The 13,961-nt window shown below is 44.3% G+C and overlaps 1 protein-coding gene and 1 long non-coding RNA gene across 3 annotated transcripts in view; both read left to right on the top strand.

Moving 5' to 3' along the window:
• The window catches only part of gria3b (glutamate receptor, ionotropic, AMPA 3b), a 476,246-nt gene that overhangs the window by 53,858 nt on the left and 408,427 nt on the right, over positions 1 to 13,961 (top strand). The window lies entirely within an intron of this gene.
• On the top strand, positions 11,395 to 11,909 carry LOC132890080 (uncharacterized). The gene is made up of 2 exons (XR_009655146.1): positions 11,395 to 11,466; positions 11,818 to 11,909. It is a non-coding gene; the product is annotated as an uncharacterized LOC132890080 (long non-coding RNA).

Consider the following 13,961-nt stretch of genomic DNA (forward strand, 5'->3'; position numbering starts at 1 on the left):
TCTCATCTGGGGAGTAGATCAAGATGTCATCGATGAAGCTGTTAATGAACCTCCCTGAGCACATCATCGATGAGGCTCTTTAAGACACTGGGAGTGCAAGAAAGGCCATAAGGCATGACCAAATATTCAAAGTGACCTGCGGCAGTGCTAAAAGCAGTTTTCCACTTGTCACCCTCATGAACCCTGACCAGGTTGGAGGTGCTGCAATCGTCTAGTTTTGAGAATATCTTAGCAGATATGAGTTGTTCTAGGGCTGAAGGTACCAGATATGGGTACTTTTTTGTGATCTGGTTCAGGCCTCGATAGTCTATGCATGGCCGGAGACCCCATCCTTTCTTTTCAATGAAGAACCTTGCCAAAACTGGAGATGTTGAATCCAGTTCAGCCCTAGAACAACTCAAGCAGTTCTGAAAACAGGAAGGAGATCACTGAAGACCATTCAATGGGACCATTGCTGCCAGGAAATCAGAGGATCGTGGAGTTGGAGCCAAGGATATCCCAATATTAGGTCATGATGTGAAGTTGGGGTGACAAGAAGGGTTATGCGTTCAGTGTAAATGGCACCTACCTGAATCTTGAGGGGAGTTGTTCATGTTGAGACCAATCCCTCACCTATGGGTCCCCAGTCAATGGCCTTCAGCTTGATTGGTCTCAAAAGTGCATAGGTGGTGAGTTAATATCTCTGCACAATCGCACTGTTTATGAAGTTTCCCTCTGCCCCTGAGCCTATGAATGCAGAAAGCACATAGGTCAAGTCTGGTAGCTTTAAGAACACTGGCACTTTGGAAAGATTGTGAGTTGTGAGCTGTTTCTGGACTCACTGGGTTAGTAGGGCTGGTAGCCTTGCTTGGCTGATGGTCCTGTGGGGGTTGAGTAGGGCACTTCAAAATCAGATGATTGATCTCACTGCAGTAAAAGCAGAGGCCCTCAGGTCTTCTTCTCTCCCTCTCTGACCGTTGCAGTTGTGTACATGAGACCTCCATAAGAGTTACGGGGTTTGTGTCGGGAGAGGGAGAAGGAGGTAGTTGTAATGAGGGTCGCTTTCAGATGAGGTGATCTAGATGGATGGCCAGGTCAATGAGACAGTCCAGAGAGAGATGTTCATCACGGCATGCCAGCTCACTGAGCACCTCTGTGTAACACGGCTGTAACAAACCAGATGCTCATGGATTATGAATGAACCCATGGTTTTAATGAGCACAATGGAAAAAGACAAGGTACAAAAGCCAGGCCAGGTCAATATCGAGAGATCAAAAACAGTAACGAGGGCTAGATAAATCGTGGTCAGGAAACGGGCAATAGTCCAAGAACCGGGAATCAGAAAAACACAGGCAATCTAAACACAAGGGCTAGGCAAATTGTAATTGGAAAACAGGTGAGGATCGAGAAACCAGGAAGCAAGAGAAACGAGCAAACAAATGCAAGGGCTAGGTGAAATAGGAAAAAAAATGGAAGGCAAAAAGGGTCATACACAGGAATACAATCAGAATAATAATGCTCAGTAGGCTCACGAAATGTAGAGGCAATACTGTGCGATGAACAAAACAAGCAAAGGGGTATAAATACAAATGGAAACAAAAAGCTACAGGTGATGGTGCTTAGAGCTCAGGGGAGCCACTCCTAGGAAGTGGCTCCGGGTTGGCTGATGGAGTGCACATGGTAGTGACTGGTGTGTGTGGGGAATTGTGGGAAGTGGAGTCCTGAGTGTTGGGTGAGCCTGGGAGCATGACAGTAACCCCCCCAAAGAGTCCAAGGAAGCCGAAGGACGAGGATGACCACAACGACCTCCACCCACGCTGCCAGGAACATTCCTGAGCGAGCCATCAGAACTGTCATGGTGCTGGACAGAGGGCTGTCGCTGCAGACGACCTCTGGAACCACTGCTGCACAGACTGCCAGCAGGGCTGGACACACAGTGCCTGGGACGGCCCCTAGGCCAAGGCATGGGCTTCTCTGGATGACACTGATGGAACTCCTCCGCCAATCCCGGATCCAGGATTTCTTGTGTGGGGGACCCAGCTACACTCCTCAGGCCCGTAGCCCTCCCAGTCCACAAGGTACTGCAGAGTCCCTCCTCTCCTTCTGGAGTCCAGCAACCAGCAGACACCAGGGTACTTTCTACGTACACTGGAGGTGGGGGCACGACATCTGGGGTGGCCTTGTCCAATGGACCTGAGACAACATGTTTCAAGAGAGATATGTGAAATGAGTTAGAAACACAGTAATGCACAGGCAGATCCAACACAGCCTCTTGTGTTGGCAAAGGACGTTCTCGATCTGCTGGTGGGTCTGTTCCCAGACCTGCTCACTCCATTGCATCCAACTGTCAATGGCTGGGTTGTCAGAGGGCATGGCAGACCATGGCATTAGGGGGGGTTGGTAACCCAGCATACATTGAAAGGGTGTGAGACCAGTAGCAGAGCTAATTAATGAGTTTTGGACCATTTCTGCCCAGGGCAAATAGTTCGACCAGATGGCTTGATTATCCTGACAGTATATTCTCAAAAACTTTCCCAGTTCTTGGTTGACCCTTTCACATTGACTGTTAGACTGGGGGTGGTAACCAGAGGTGAGACTGACATTAACTCCCAGTCTCTCAAAGAATGCTGACCACACGAGAGGTGAATTGAGGCCCTCGATCAGATACTATATCCTCTGGAATACCAAACATATGGAACACATAGTTAAAAAGGGCTTCAGCTGTCTGAAAGGTGGTAGGTAGGCCAATGAAGGGAATAAATCTAAAGCCTCATGAGAACCTATCAACAATGGTCAGAATGACCATGTAGTTCTGTGAGGGGGGCAGGTCAGTAACAAAGTCTATCGCTATATGTGACCATGGATGAGAAGGGTCAGGCAAGGACATGAGTTTACCAGCAGAGAGACTTTTGGGTGTTTTGTACTTTGAACAGGTGGTGCACGAGGAGACAAGCCTATGGATACCTGCCAGCATATTTTCCTACCAATATCTGCCAGACAATAACTGATGCATGCGTGTCTCTCGCAGATGGCCAGAAGTCAAAGAGGAGTGGGCCCACATAATTAATTTGTCCCTACATTGAGTGGGTACATACACTACCATTCAAAAGTTTGGGGTCACTTTGAAATTTCCTTATTTTTGAAAGAAAAGCACTGTTCTTTTCAATGAAGATCACTTTAAACTAATCAGAAATACACTCTATACATTGCTAATGTGGTAAATTACTATTCTAGCTGCAAATGTCTGGTTTTTGGTGCAATATCTACATAGGCGTATAGAGGCCCATTTCCAGCAACTATCACTCCAGTGTTCTAATGGTACAATGTGTTTGCTCATTGCCTCAGAAGGCTAATGGATGATTAGAAAACCCTTGTACAATCATGTTAACACAGCTGAAAACAGTTTAGCTCTTTAGAGAAGCTATAAAACTGACCTTCCTTTGAGCAGATTGAGTTTCTGGAGCATCACATTTGTGGGGTCGATTAAATGCTCAAAATGGCCAGAAAAATGTCTTGACTATATTTTCTATTCATTTTACAACTTATGGTGATAAATAAAAGTGTGACTTTTCATGGAAAACACAAAATTGTCTGGGTGACCCCAAACTTTTGAACGGTAGTGTACTTCCTTCCTACAGGGCAAGATTCAGGGGCAGGAGTGACAGATAACTTTTGGTCAATCTCTTCGTCCATTTCCCATCTAATGGGGGCGACCACAACTGATGGGGGTAGTACATTAACTATCTCACGGGAAGACTTGGGACTGGGATATATATGAGAAAGGGCATCTGCTTTGGTATTATGGGAACTGGAATGATAAGAAATGGAAAAATTAAAACGAGAAAAGAATAGAGACCACTGAGCCTGACGGGGGTTGAGTCATTTAGCTGACCATAAATATTCAAGGTTTTTATGATCCATTAGCATGAGGAAGGGATGTGTAGCTCCCTCTAGCCAATGGCACCATTCTTCAAAAGCTAGTTTCATGGCCAGCAATTCCCTATCTTCTACACCGTAATTACGTTCGGCAGGGTTCAGTTTATGGGAGTAGAAGGCTACCGGATGTAATTTGCAGGGGTCACCTACGTGCTGGGACAGCACAGCACCAGTGCCTACCTCGGAGGTGTCCACCTCCACCTCGAAAGGCTGAGTGGGATCAGGATGCTTCAGAAGAGGTGAAGAGGTGGCAGAGGCAGAGATGAAGGCTACCTTGAGGGATTCGAATGCTTCCTGTGCCCGGGGATTCCACAAGAGTTTTTTGGCATTTCCTTTCAATAAGGTGGTAAGAGGACCTGCTAGACTATTGAAATTGCGAATGAAATGATGGTAGAAATGAGCAAACCCAAGAAATCGCTGGAGTTCCTTTATGGAAGTAGGGATGGGCCAATTAGTTACAGCTTCTACTTTCTTATCGTCCATAACAACACCCTCTGGACTGATGACATAGCCTAGGAAAGAAGTAGAAGGGAGGTGAAATTCACACTTCTCTCCTTTAACATACAGCTGGTTCTCAAGCAGATGTGTAAGGACAGAACGAACATGATGAGTATGAGTTTTGAGATTAGGGGAATAAATCAAGATCTCGTCGATGTAGGCAATAACATACTTGCCAAGCATATCCCTCAGGACATCATTTATAAATGCTTGAAATATGGACAGGCCATTACGCAACCCGAAGAGCATTACTAAATACTTATAGTGCCCCCTAGTGGTAAGAAATGCAGTTTTCCATTCATCACCTTCCTTTATATGGACTAAATTGTATGCACTTCTTAAGTCAAGTTTTGTAAATATAGACGCTCCACGAAGTTGTTCTAGCACTACGGAGACTAAAGGCAGCGGGTAAGAATAGGGTTTAGTGATCTGATTTAACCCATGATAATCAATGCAGGGCCTAAGTCCCCCATCTTTCTTGTTGACGAAAAAGAACCCTGCAGCTGTAGGAGAAGTAGAAGGATGGATGAAACCCTGTTCTAAAGCCTCCTGAACATACTCCTCCATAGCTCTCTCCTCCACCTGAGTGAGTGGATAAATCCTAGACTTAGGTGGAATAGCATCATCTATTAATTCAATGGAACAGTCATATTCTCTGTGAGAGGAAAGTTTGGTAGCACTTTTCTTGTTAAATACTTCTAACAAGTCATTGTATTGGGGGGGATGGGACAGAAACTACGACATTGGCATTGGGGCTTTCTTTAGTCATTGACAATACCAAAACTGTTGGAAGCGCTAGACAATAGTCATAGCAGTAACTGGACCATGAGAGTATTTCTCTATCGGACCAAGATATGACAGGGTTATGTTTTCTAAGCCAGGGCAAACCTAAAATAATAGCATACTCACAAGAATTCAATACAAAAAAACCCTGAATCTCTTCAGAATGTAAAGCACTGACAGTCATATTAATGGGTTTTGTGACCCGGTTAAGAAGTCCTTCTCCCACAGGATCCCCATCAACAGCAGTCAATCTCAGCGGCTTTTCCAGTGGCTCCACAGTAATCTGGAGTTGCTCCACCTGCCATTCGGTGTGAATAAAGTCCCCTTCAGCTCCGGAATCAATCAATGCTGAGAACACAAAGACAGACTGAGGGCAGTTAACTGTCACAGGTAGGAGGAAGGACTTGGAGACCAACCTCTTAGTGGGTGCACTCACCACATTAGTGTGTGGAGCAGGCTCCATGCACTTTCCCGGGGTCGGTGCCAAAGTACTGCATCGGAGGATTTGACAGTCATGTAGAATGTGACCAGCAGTTCCGTAATAGAGACACAGCCCATCATGGAGACGTCATTGCTTCTCCTCCGCAGACAAATGGAATGAGTCACATTGCATGGGTTCTAGGGATTCTGGATCCTCATGAGTCCGGGTCGGAGGTGGATATGGGCAGCAAGGAGTCAGTGCAGCAGCTGGAACCATAGGGGATTTATGAAGACCTCTCCCATGCTTCAGTTAGTCTAGGTGAATGGCTAATGAAATCAGCTTCTCTAGTGAAAGACTGTTGTCCTTACAAGCCACTTACTCTAGTATGTCGGCATTCAATCCGTTGCAAAATGTTACTAGTAAAGCCGGCTCATTCCAACCACTCCCAGCTGCAAGAGTGCGAATATTCCAAAGCGTAGTCAGAAACTGAGCGATTACCCTGATGTAAACAGGTGAGTAATCCCTCTTGAAAGCGGCCCTCATTGGTGTGATCAGAAAAAAAATATCGAACATTGTAACAAAAACCCTTTATGCTGATTAGATGAGCCATCAAATTTATCCAGTTTACTGACAAAAACCGAACTGGTAACAGCCATGGAGGGAGCAACTTGGTTAGTAACCATAGGCGAGCCGGAGGAGCTGAGTCGTTGGAGTTGGGTGGTGATTTTTCTCATGCTTTCAACAATCTGCATCAACTGTTTTTGCTGCTCACCTTGCTGCTGCGTAAGAGTCTGGATGGACTGAGTCACCGAGTTGAAGCACTGGTGATGTTGTCTAAACATCTGTCCTTGGCTGCTAAGTGCCACCTGTAGCTCTGTGTAATCCGCCGTCTGCATGATGGCACAGTATTCTGTAAGGTGGCTGTAACAAACCAGACGCTCGCAGATTATGAATGAACTCAAGGTTTTAATGAGCACAATGGGAAAAGACAATGTACAGTACAAAAGCCAGGCCAGGTCAATACCGAGAGATCAAAAACAGCAACAAAGGCTAGACAAATCGGGGTCAGGAAACGGGCAATAATCCAAGAACAAGGAATCAGAAAAACACAGGCAATCTAAACACAAGGGCTAGGTAAATTCTAATCAGAAAACAGGTGAGGATCGAGAAACCGTGAAGCAAGAGAAACGAGTAAACAAACAAGAGCTAGGTGAAATGAGGAAAAAACAAAGGCAAAAAGGGTCATACACAGAAATACAATCAGAATAATAACACTCAGTAGGCTTATGAAATGTAGAGGCAATACTGTGTGATGAACAAAACAAGCAAAGGGGTATAAATACAAACGGAAACAAAAAGGCGCAGGTGATGGTGATTAGAACTCGGGGGAGCCACTCCTAGGAAGTGGCTCCGGGTTGGTTGACGGTAGTGACTGGTATGTGAGAGGGATTGTAGGAAGTGGAGTCCTGAGTGTTGGGTGAGCTTGGGAGCATGACACTCTGGATGCAAACCTTGGCGAAACGTGGCTTTCAAGGCTGGCTTGTTCCAGCTGCTGCCAGCAGCTAAGGTGCAGAAGTCCAGTGCATACTCCTCGACACTCCTTTCTCCCCGTTGGATCATCAGTAGACTCTCTCCGACCTCTATTCCATCAGGTTGATGGTCGAACACTCTCGTGAAAAGCTCCGGAAAATGGTCATAAGAATTAGTGTGTTTGCCTTCATGCATCCAAACCGCGCTTTGCCACTGGAGAGCTTTACTGGTGAGAAGACTGATGAACTCTGAGATCTTGTGTTTGTCGGTTACGCCTGTGAGTGATGAAAAATACAAAGAACATTGAAGAAGGAATCCCTTGCAGTTGGAAACTTCACTAGAATTTTTTTAAGCTTTGAGGTGCACCTGCAGGTGATGAGGGGCATGCGAGGATGGCCTACAACACCACAGCAGTGAACTATGACATCCTGGTGTTGAGATCGCTGATCATCTGCTGGTGCTCTCTTAACAGACACCCCTGTGTATTCATTGCAGTCTGCTTTTCCTCATCTGCTGCATCCATGGATGGCAAAGTATCCTGTCAGATTGCAAGCACTTACGGATGCAGGGGAGAGCAGGTACGGTGCAAACTGAAGATATAGCCAAATCGTGAATCAGGAATCATAGTCAGGAAACAGGCGGCGGTCGATCAATTGGTAAACAGAATATCAAAGATCAAGTGAGAGAACGAAGTCAGAAATAAACATAAACAGAGTGCAATATTCAAACGGCTTGGTAAAGTCAGGCACGGAGACACAGAATGATATTTTGTGAGGCATGTTTGTGACTGCTGAGCTAATATAGGGAAGCTGATTGTGGGATAATTGGAGACAGATGATGTAGTTAAAACTTTTTTTTTTTTTTGGGGGGGGGGGGGGGGGTATCATGGGAAGTGTAGTCCAGAGCAGCCATGTTTGGAGGCTGCACCAAACTCAGATTTTCAGTGCTGTTACTGACAGTTATGCAGTGATAAAATTAATAAATTACTGATAATGAATTAAAACAATAGCACAAAATATTGTGTGGCTGGTATAAAGCCAAGGTTTTTATTTTAATTATTTTGTCATCTGTTAAGCTATTGCACAGTGTAAATTTTGTTCTTTTGACTGATCCTTGCACTCTTCATTTACAAACACTCCTTATCACTATAGGAAACTATTGATGAGCAAAGTTTTGTCTGCTTTTTCTCCTCTCAGCTGTTCACTGACTTAGAAACCTGGTTTGTATTACTCATCTCATTATCTCTAGCCGCTTTATCCTTCTACAGGGTTGCAGGCAAGCTGGAGCCTATCCCAGCTGACTACGGGCGAAAGGCGGGGTACACCCTGGACAAGTCGCCAGGTCATCACAGGGCTGACACATAGACAACCATTCACATTCACACCTACGGTCAATTTAGAGTCACCAGTTAAACCTGCATGTCTTTGGACTGTGGGGGAAACCGGAGCACCCGGAGGAAACCCACGCGGATACGGGGAGAACATGCAAACTCCACACAGAAAGGCCCTCGCCGGCCATAGGGCTCGAACCCGGACCTTCTTGCTGTGAGGCGACAGCGCTAACCACTACACCACTGTGCCGCCCCTGGTTTGTATTACTGTTCTACAAATATCAAAATAGTTTCAATTGCAAGTTGATGAGATTACAGAGGAGAAGTAAAGAGACATTTCTGCCCACAGCTTACTTAATGTAGTTACAAAATATGTATAGAGATTTTTTTTATAACGTGCTCCACTGTTCATAACCCAGAGGGAATATGTTTATCTTGTGCATAGAATGAGTGTTTACTGAATCCTTTCTGGCAGTTGTGATTCATTTACCTGTGGGATGTGTTTTGAAAATGCATCTCAGTCTAACCCTTAGTTTCTCACTGAAGTTAGAACTTATGTCCACCTCCACTCGATAACTCAAGCCTTGGGGAAGAGGGAGGATGTTTGAAAAGCTGAAATGAAGCTCTGTCTATGAAAGGGCATGGATAATAAGAGGCTCTTTTTTATGAATTTCTGAAGGAGTGTATTGGTGGGAAGCTAAGCACTGACACTGAATATTGCAAAGCAATTCACAATACATCTGTGTAATACAGGAAATGCAAAAGTGATACAAGTAACCTGAAAATGTTCTAAGTGAAAGTGATTTCATTGGATTTCATAAAAATTACATCATGGGAAAACATTGCAAAGTTACCACCATTCCTCACCCTAATCCTAAATTGTTCAAACAAAATCATCAGAAATTTTGAATGCACTGAAACAAATGTTGGATTTCGTTGGATTTAATTTGAATTAAGTCATAAAAAATGCATGACATTTTCATACAACTTCATACAAACCTGCAAGTCTGAGATGAAGTTGAAATGTTTATAACTATTCATACAAATTCTACACTGTATGTCAATGAAAAAACAAAGTTTCTAAATTGTACTTTTCCTTTCACTCGAGTGGTACCCAGAAACATACATCTTTTCTACTTTTTCATATATACAATTAATCTGGAAATGTGGATATGATGTACTTTTAAAAATGATTTAAGGTACATACAGTGGTGCTTGAAAGTTTGTGAACCCTTTAGAATTTTCTATATTTCTGCATAAATATGACCTAAAACATCATCAGATTTTCACATAAGTCCTAAAAGTAGATAAATAGAACCCAGTTAAACAAATGAGACAAAAATATTATACTTGGTCATTTATTTATTGAAGAGAATGATCCAATATTACATATCTGTGAGTGGCAAAAGTATGTGAACCTCTAGGTTTAGCAGTTAATTTGAAGGTGAAATTAGAGTCAGGTGTTTTCAATCAATGGGATGACAATCAGGTGTGAGTGGGCACCTTGTTTTATTTAAAGAACAGGGATCTATCAAAGTCTGATGTTCACAACACATTTGTGGAAGTGTATCATGGCACGAACAAAGGAGATTTCTGAGTGTCAGGTTCGCGAGGGAGGCAAATGTATGTGCAGAAGTGTTCAGTTTAATAAAGTGCATATATGTACACAAATACACACAAAGGCAAACAGTCCAAATCGACAGGCTAGAGCAGAAACGTGAAAACAGGCAAAAGGGTCGGTCAAGGCGCAAACAGTGCACCAAAGGCAAAACGAGAGTGAGAATGAGAACAAGGCACAAGAATCAAGAAACCAGGAAAACAAGAACACAGGAAGAAAGCTTGGTAATGTGTACTTAACGTAGTGTAATACTTTGCATCACACTTGTATCAGTGCAGTCCTTAAATAGCCAAACACATAGCTCTCTAAATTAGTTCAGGTGTGCCTTGTTCATGGCGCACATGCTGGAGCTCACTCTGCATGCACACAGCCCAGGGTGCACCTTCAGGTGCACATGCCACAGCATGCAGAACTGACAGACACCCCCCCCCCCCAGAGCTCCCTCTGGGAGCAAAAATCCATCATACTTGGCCCCATTGGGGGTTCAGGCTCAGGACATGACTTGGGTTCTGTGCCGAAATCCAGACCTGACTTGACTCTTGGAGTAGGCTCAGATCCAGGACTGAAGGTGGCCTCAAGCTCCAGGCTGCATTCAAGCTCTGGAGATGAGTTGAGCTTCAGCGACGACTCTGGCTCCAGCTCAGGAGATGACTCAGGCTTGCGATCTGCAGCTGGTTTCACTAAGTTAGACTATGACTTTAACTTAGACAGCGGATATAGTCGGGCTTAGCATAGACGTCTAACAAATACTGTTGCACAAAGCAGTTAAGACTCCGACTATCTTAAGTCATACTATGCTGCAAAGGATTGTGGGTATTTTAAGACTCTTTTCAAAACAAAAAAAATGGCGGACAGTGGTCGTTCAGTGCCGTTTAGCCACTCGGAAAATCTGGCTATATTAGAGGAATTTAATTCCTACAAAGACGTTTTATTAGGCAAATTCAGCGAAGAATGTAGCAATAAGAAAAAACATGAAGTGTGGGAAAAAATAACGTCGTCTGTGAATAGCGTTAATCCATCTGCGAGATGTTGCTGCCGTGCAGAAACGTTTTAAAAATATGGTCCAAGAAGCAAAAAAAGAAATTTTCAAACGTAAATACACCCCCACTGGAGGAGGGGGTTTGAAGAAACTAAAAGTAACCACCGAAATGGTCATCAACATTTATGGCAACGAGTCGCCCTTATTCTGGGGAGTGAAAGGAGGAAAGGAGAGAGGAGTAACCAGCTTCGCCAGACCCAGCAGCAACTCCCTTAGCAACGTTGCTAGCAACGTTGAAGCTGAGGCTCCTTCACCCTCGGAGTTGTCATCACCCAGTACCTGCGCGGATGTGACACTACACGAAGAGCCTACCGATCAGGAGGAAATTACAGGTAGAGTCTTGTTTAAGTTATAAACGTTGTCAAGTGGGGTTTTATTGTCATTTCAACATAAACAGTAGGGGAGATTATGTTCCCACAGCACTGAGCTAAGCTACAGTTACCTTGCGATGGCGAAATAGCTATTCCACTCGGTTGATACCAAGGTCTGTTACTAAACGATGGAACATAGGTTTGACCCGTAGACTATACAGTCGTTGGTTTGACCAACATAGATTTAAATTCTGCTACAGTAGGTAGTACACGTAAAGAAAGACGTTTGGAACAAGCTGACCTAAATACTATGTTGTGGTGTGACTACAGTTTCTAATAATGAAAACCTTGGTCTGATTTTTTTTTTTTAAGTTTCCTTGATCCCTGAACCGGTTGTGGAGGACTCCCAGACATCTGCCACCACCACCAGAACCACCACCATGGCCATGGTGCTTGACAAGCAATACAACAACCTTCATCTGGAGGAGTAAAAGCTCCTTCTGGAGATTGAGGTCTTGCAGCTCCAAAAGGAAAGACTGCAACTTAAATTGAAGAGACTCGCGCAGATGGAGGAGTGATGTAGTAATGTGTGTGTGTGTATGAGAGAGAGAGAGAGAGAGAGATAAGTGATGAGTGGTGATGTAATTATATGCATAAATGAATTGATATATTTATATTATTTATATATATTTATATTATTTATAAGTAATAAAATGAATAAGCTGGCATTACACTGTTTGTTCTTTATTGAATACTTTATAGTTAGATTATAATAGCCTAAATTTGTGTATTACATACTTGCAATGTACTTCACTGCCTTAACATTTCAAGCTTTCTTAGACCCATATTAGACTGGGGGGAGTGTGTCTTACTTTTTAAGCCTAAAATTAGACTTAAAAAATTAGTCTTAACTTTTGTGAGACTGTCTTACTTGCATTAGACTGGTCTATAAAGAAACTTAAGACCAATCTTAACCCATAGACCAGTCTAAACTACTTTAGTGAAACCGGCTGCTGGATCTGGCTTCTGCTTGGGACTGGATTCAAGTTCTGAAGATGATTTGAGTTTTGGCGATGACTCTAGGTCCAGCTCAGGAGATGACTCAGGCTGGAGTTCTGGAACTGGCTCAGACTGTGGACTTGACTCAGGTACAGGCTCAAGCTCTGTCAGCGCAGTGCTTTGGTCTGGGTTAGACCTGGCGACGGGATGACATAGATGTCTACCTAGCCGGGCGGTGGCAGGATGACGCAGATGTCTTCCTGGCCGGGTGAGGCAGAGGTCGTTCCGATGTCCTCTGACACAGGTTCAGGAACAGGCTCTGGCCTTAACTCTGGCACAGGCACTGAAGCTGGCACAGGTGCCAACTCTGGCACTGACTCTGACACAGGTTCTGATGCTGGCTCTGGCACTGGCTCTGGAGTAGACTCTGATACAGGCTCTGATGCTGGCACTGGAGTAGGCCCTGATGTGGGCTCTGGTTCTGGAGTAGGCTCTGGCGTGGGCTATGGCTCTGGAATAGGCTCTGGTGCGGGCTCTGGCTCTGGAATAGGCTCTGGTGCGGGCTCTGATGCAGGTTCTGATGCTGGCTCTGGCAGTGGCTCTGGAGTAGACTCTGACACAGGCTCTGGAGTAGACACTGACACTGGCTCTGGAGTAGGCTCTGGCACTGGAGTAGGCCCTGATGCAGGCTCTGGCATTGGAGTAAACCCTGACGCAAGCTCTGTCACAGGAGCAGACACTGGCGCTGACTCTGGCTACGCCTCTGGCACAGGAGCAGACACTGGTGCTTGCACAGGAACAGATGCTGGCACGGGAACAAGAACAGATGCTGGCATGGGTTCAAGCATGTGATTCTGATACATACAGGGGTTCGGGCATTAATTCAGGTGTTGGCTCTGGCTGAGAAACCAGCTCAAAAGAGACAGCCTCTGAGAGGGGCTCAGGAACAACAGCCTCCTCTGCTGTGTATACAGTGGTGCTTGAAAGTTTGTGAACCCTTTAGAATTTTCTATATTTCTGAATAAACATGACCTAAAACATCATCAGATTTTCACACAAATCCTAAAAGTAGATAAAGAGAACCAAGTTAAACAAATGAGACAAAAATATTATATTTGGTCATTTATTTATTGAGGAAAATGATCCAATATTACATATCTGTGAGTGGCAAAAGTATGTGAACCTCTAGGATTAGCAGTTAATTTGAAGGTGAAATTAGAGTCAGGTGTTTTCAATCAATGGGATGACAATCAGGTGTGAGTGGGCACCCTGTTTTATTTAAAGAACAGGGATCGATCAAAGTCTGATTTCACAACACATGTTTGTGGAAGTGTATCATGGCACAAACAAAGGAGATTTCTGAGGACCTCAGAAAAAGCGTTGTTGATGGTCATCAGGCTGGAAAAGGTTACAAAACCATCTCTAAAGAGTTTGGACTCCACCAATCCACAGTCAGACAGATTGTGTACAAATGGAGGAAATTCAAAACCATTGTTACCCTCCCCAGGAGTGGTCGA

This window comes from Neoarius graeffei, chromosome 8 (assembly GCF_027579695.1).
Source record: "Neoarius graeffei isolate fNeoGra1 chromosome 8, fNeoGra1.pri, whole genome shotgun sequence".
Lineage (NCBI taxonomy): Eukaryota > Metazoa > Chordata > Actinopteri > Siluriformes > Ariidae > Neoarius > Neoarius graeffei.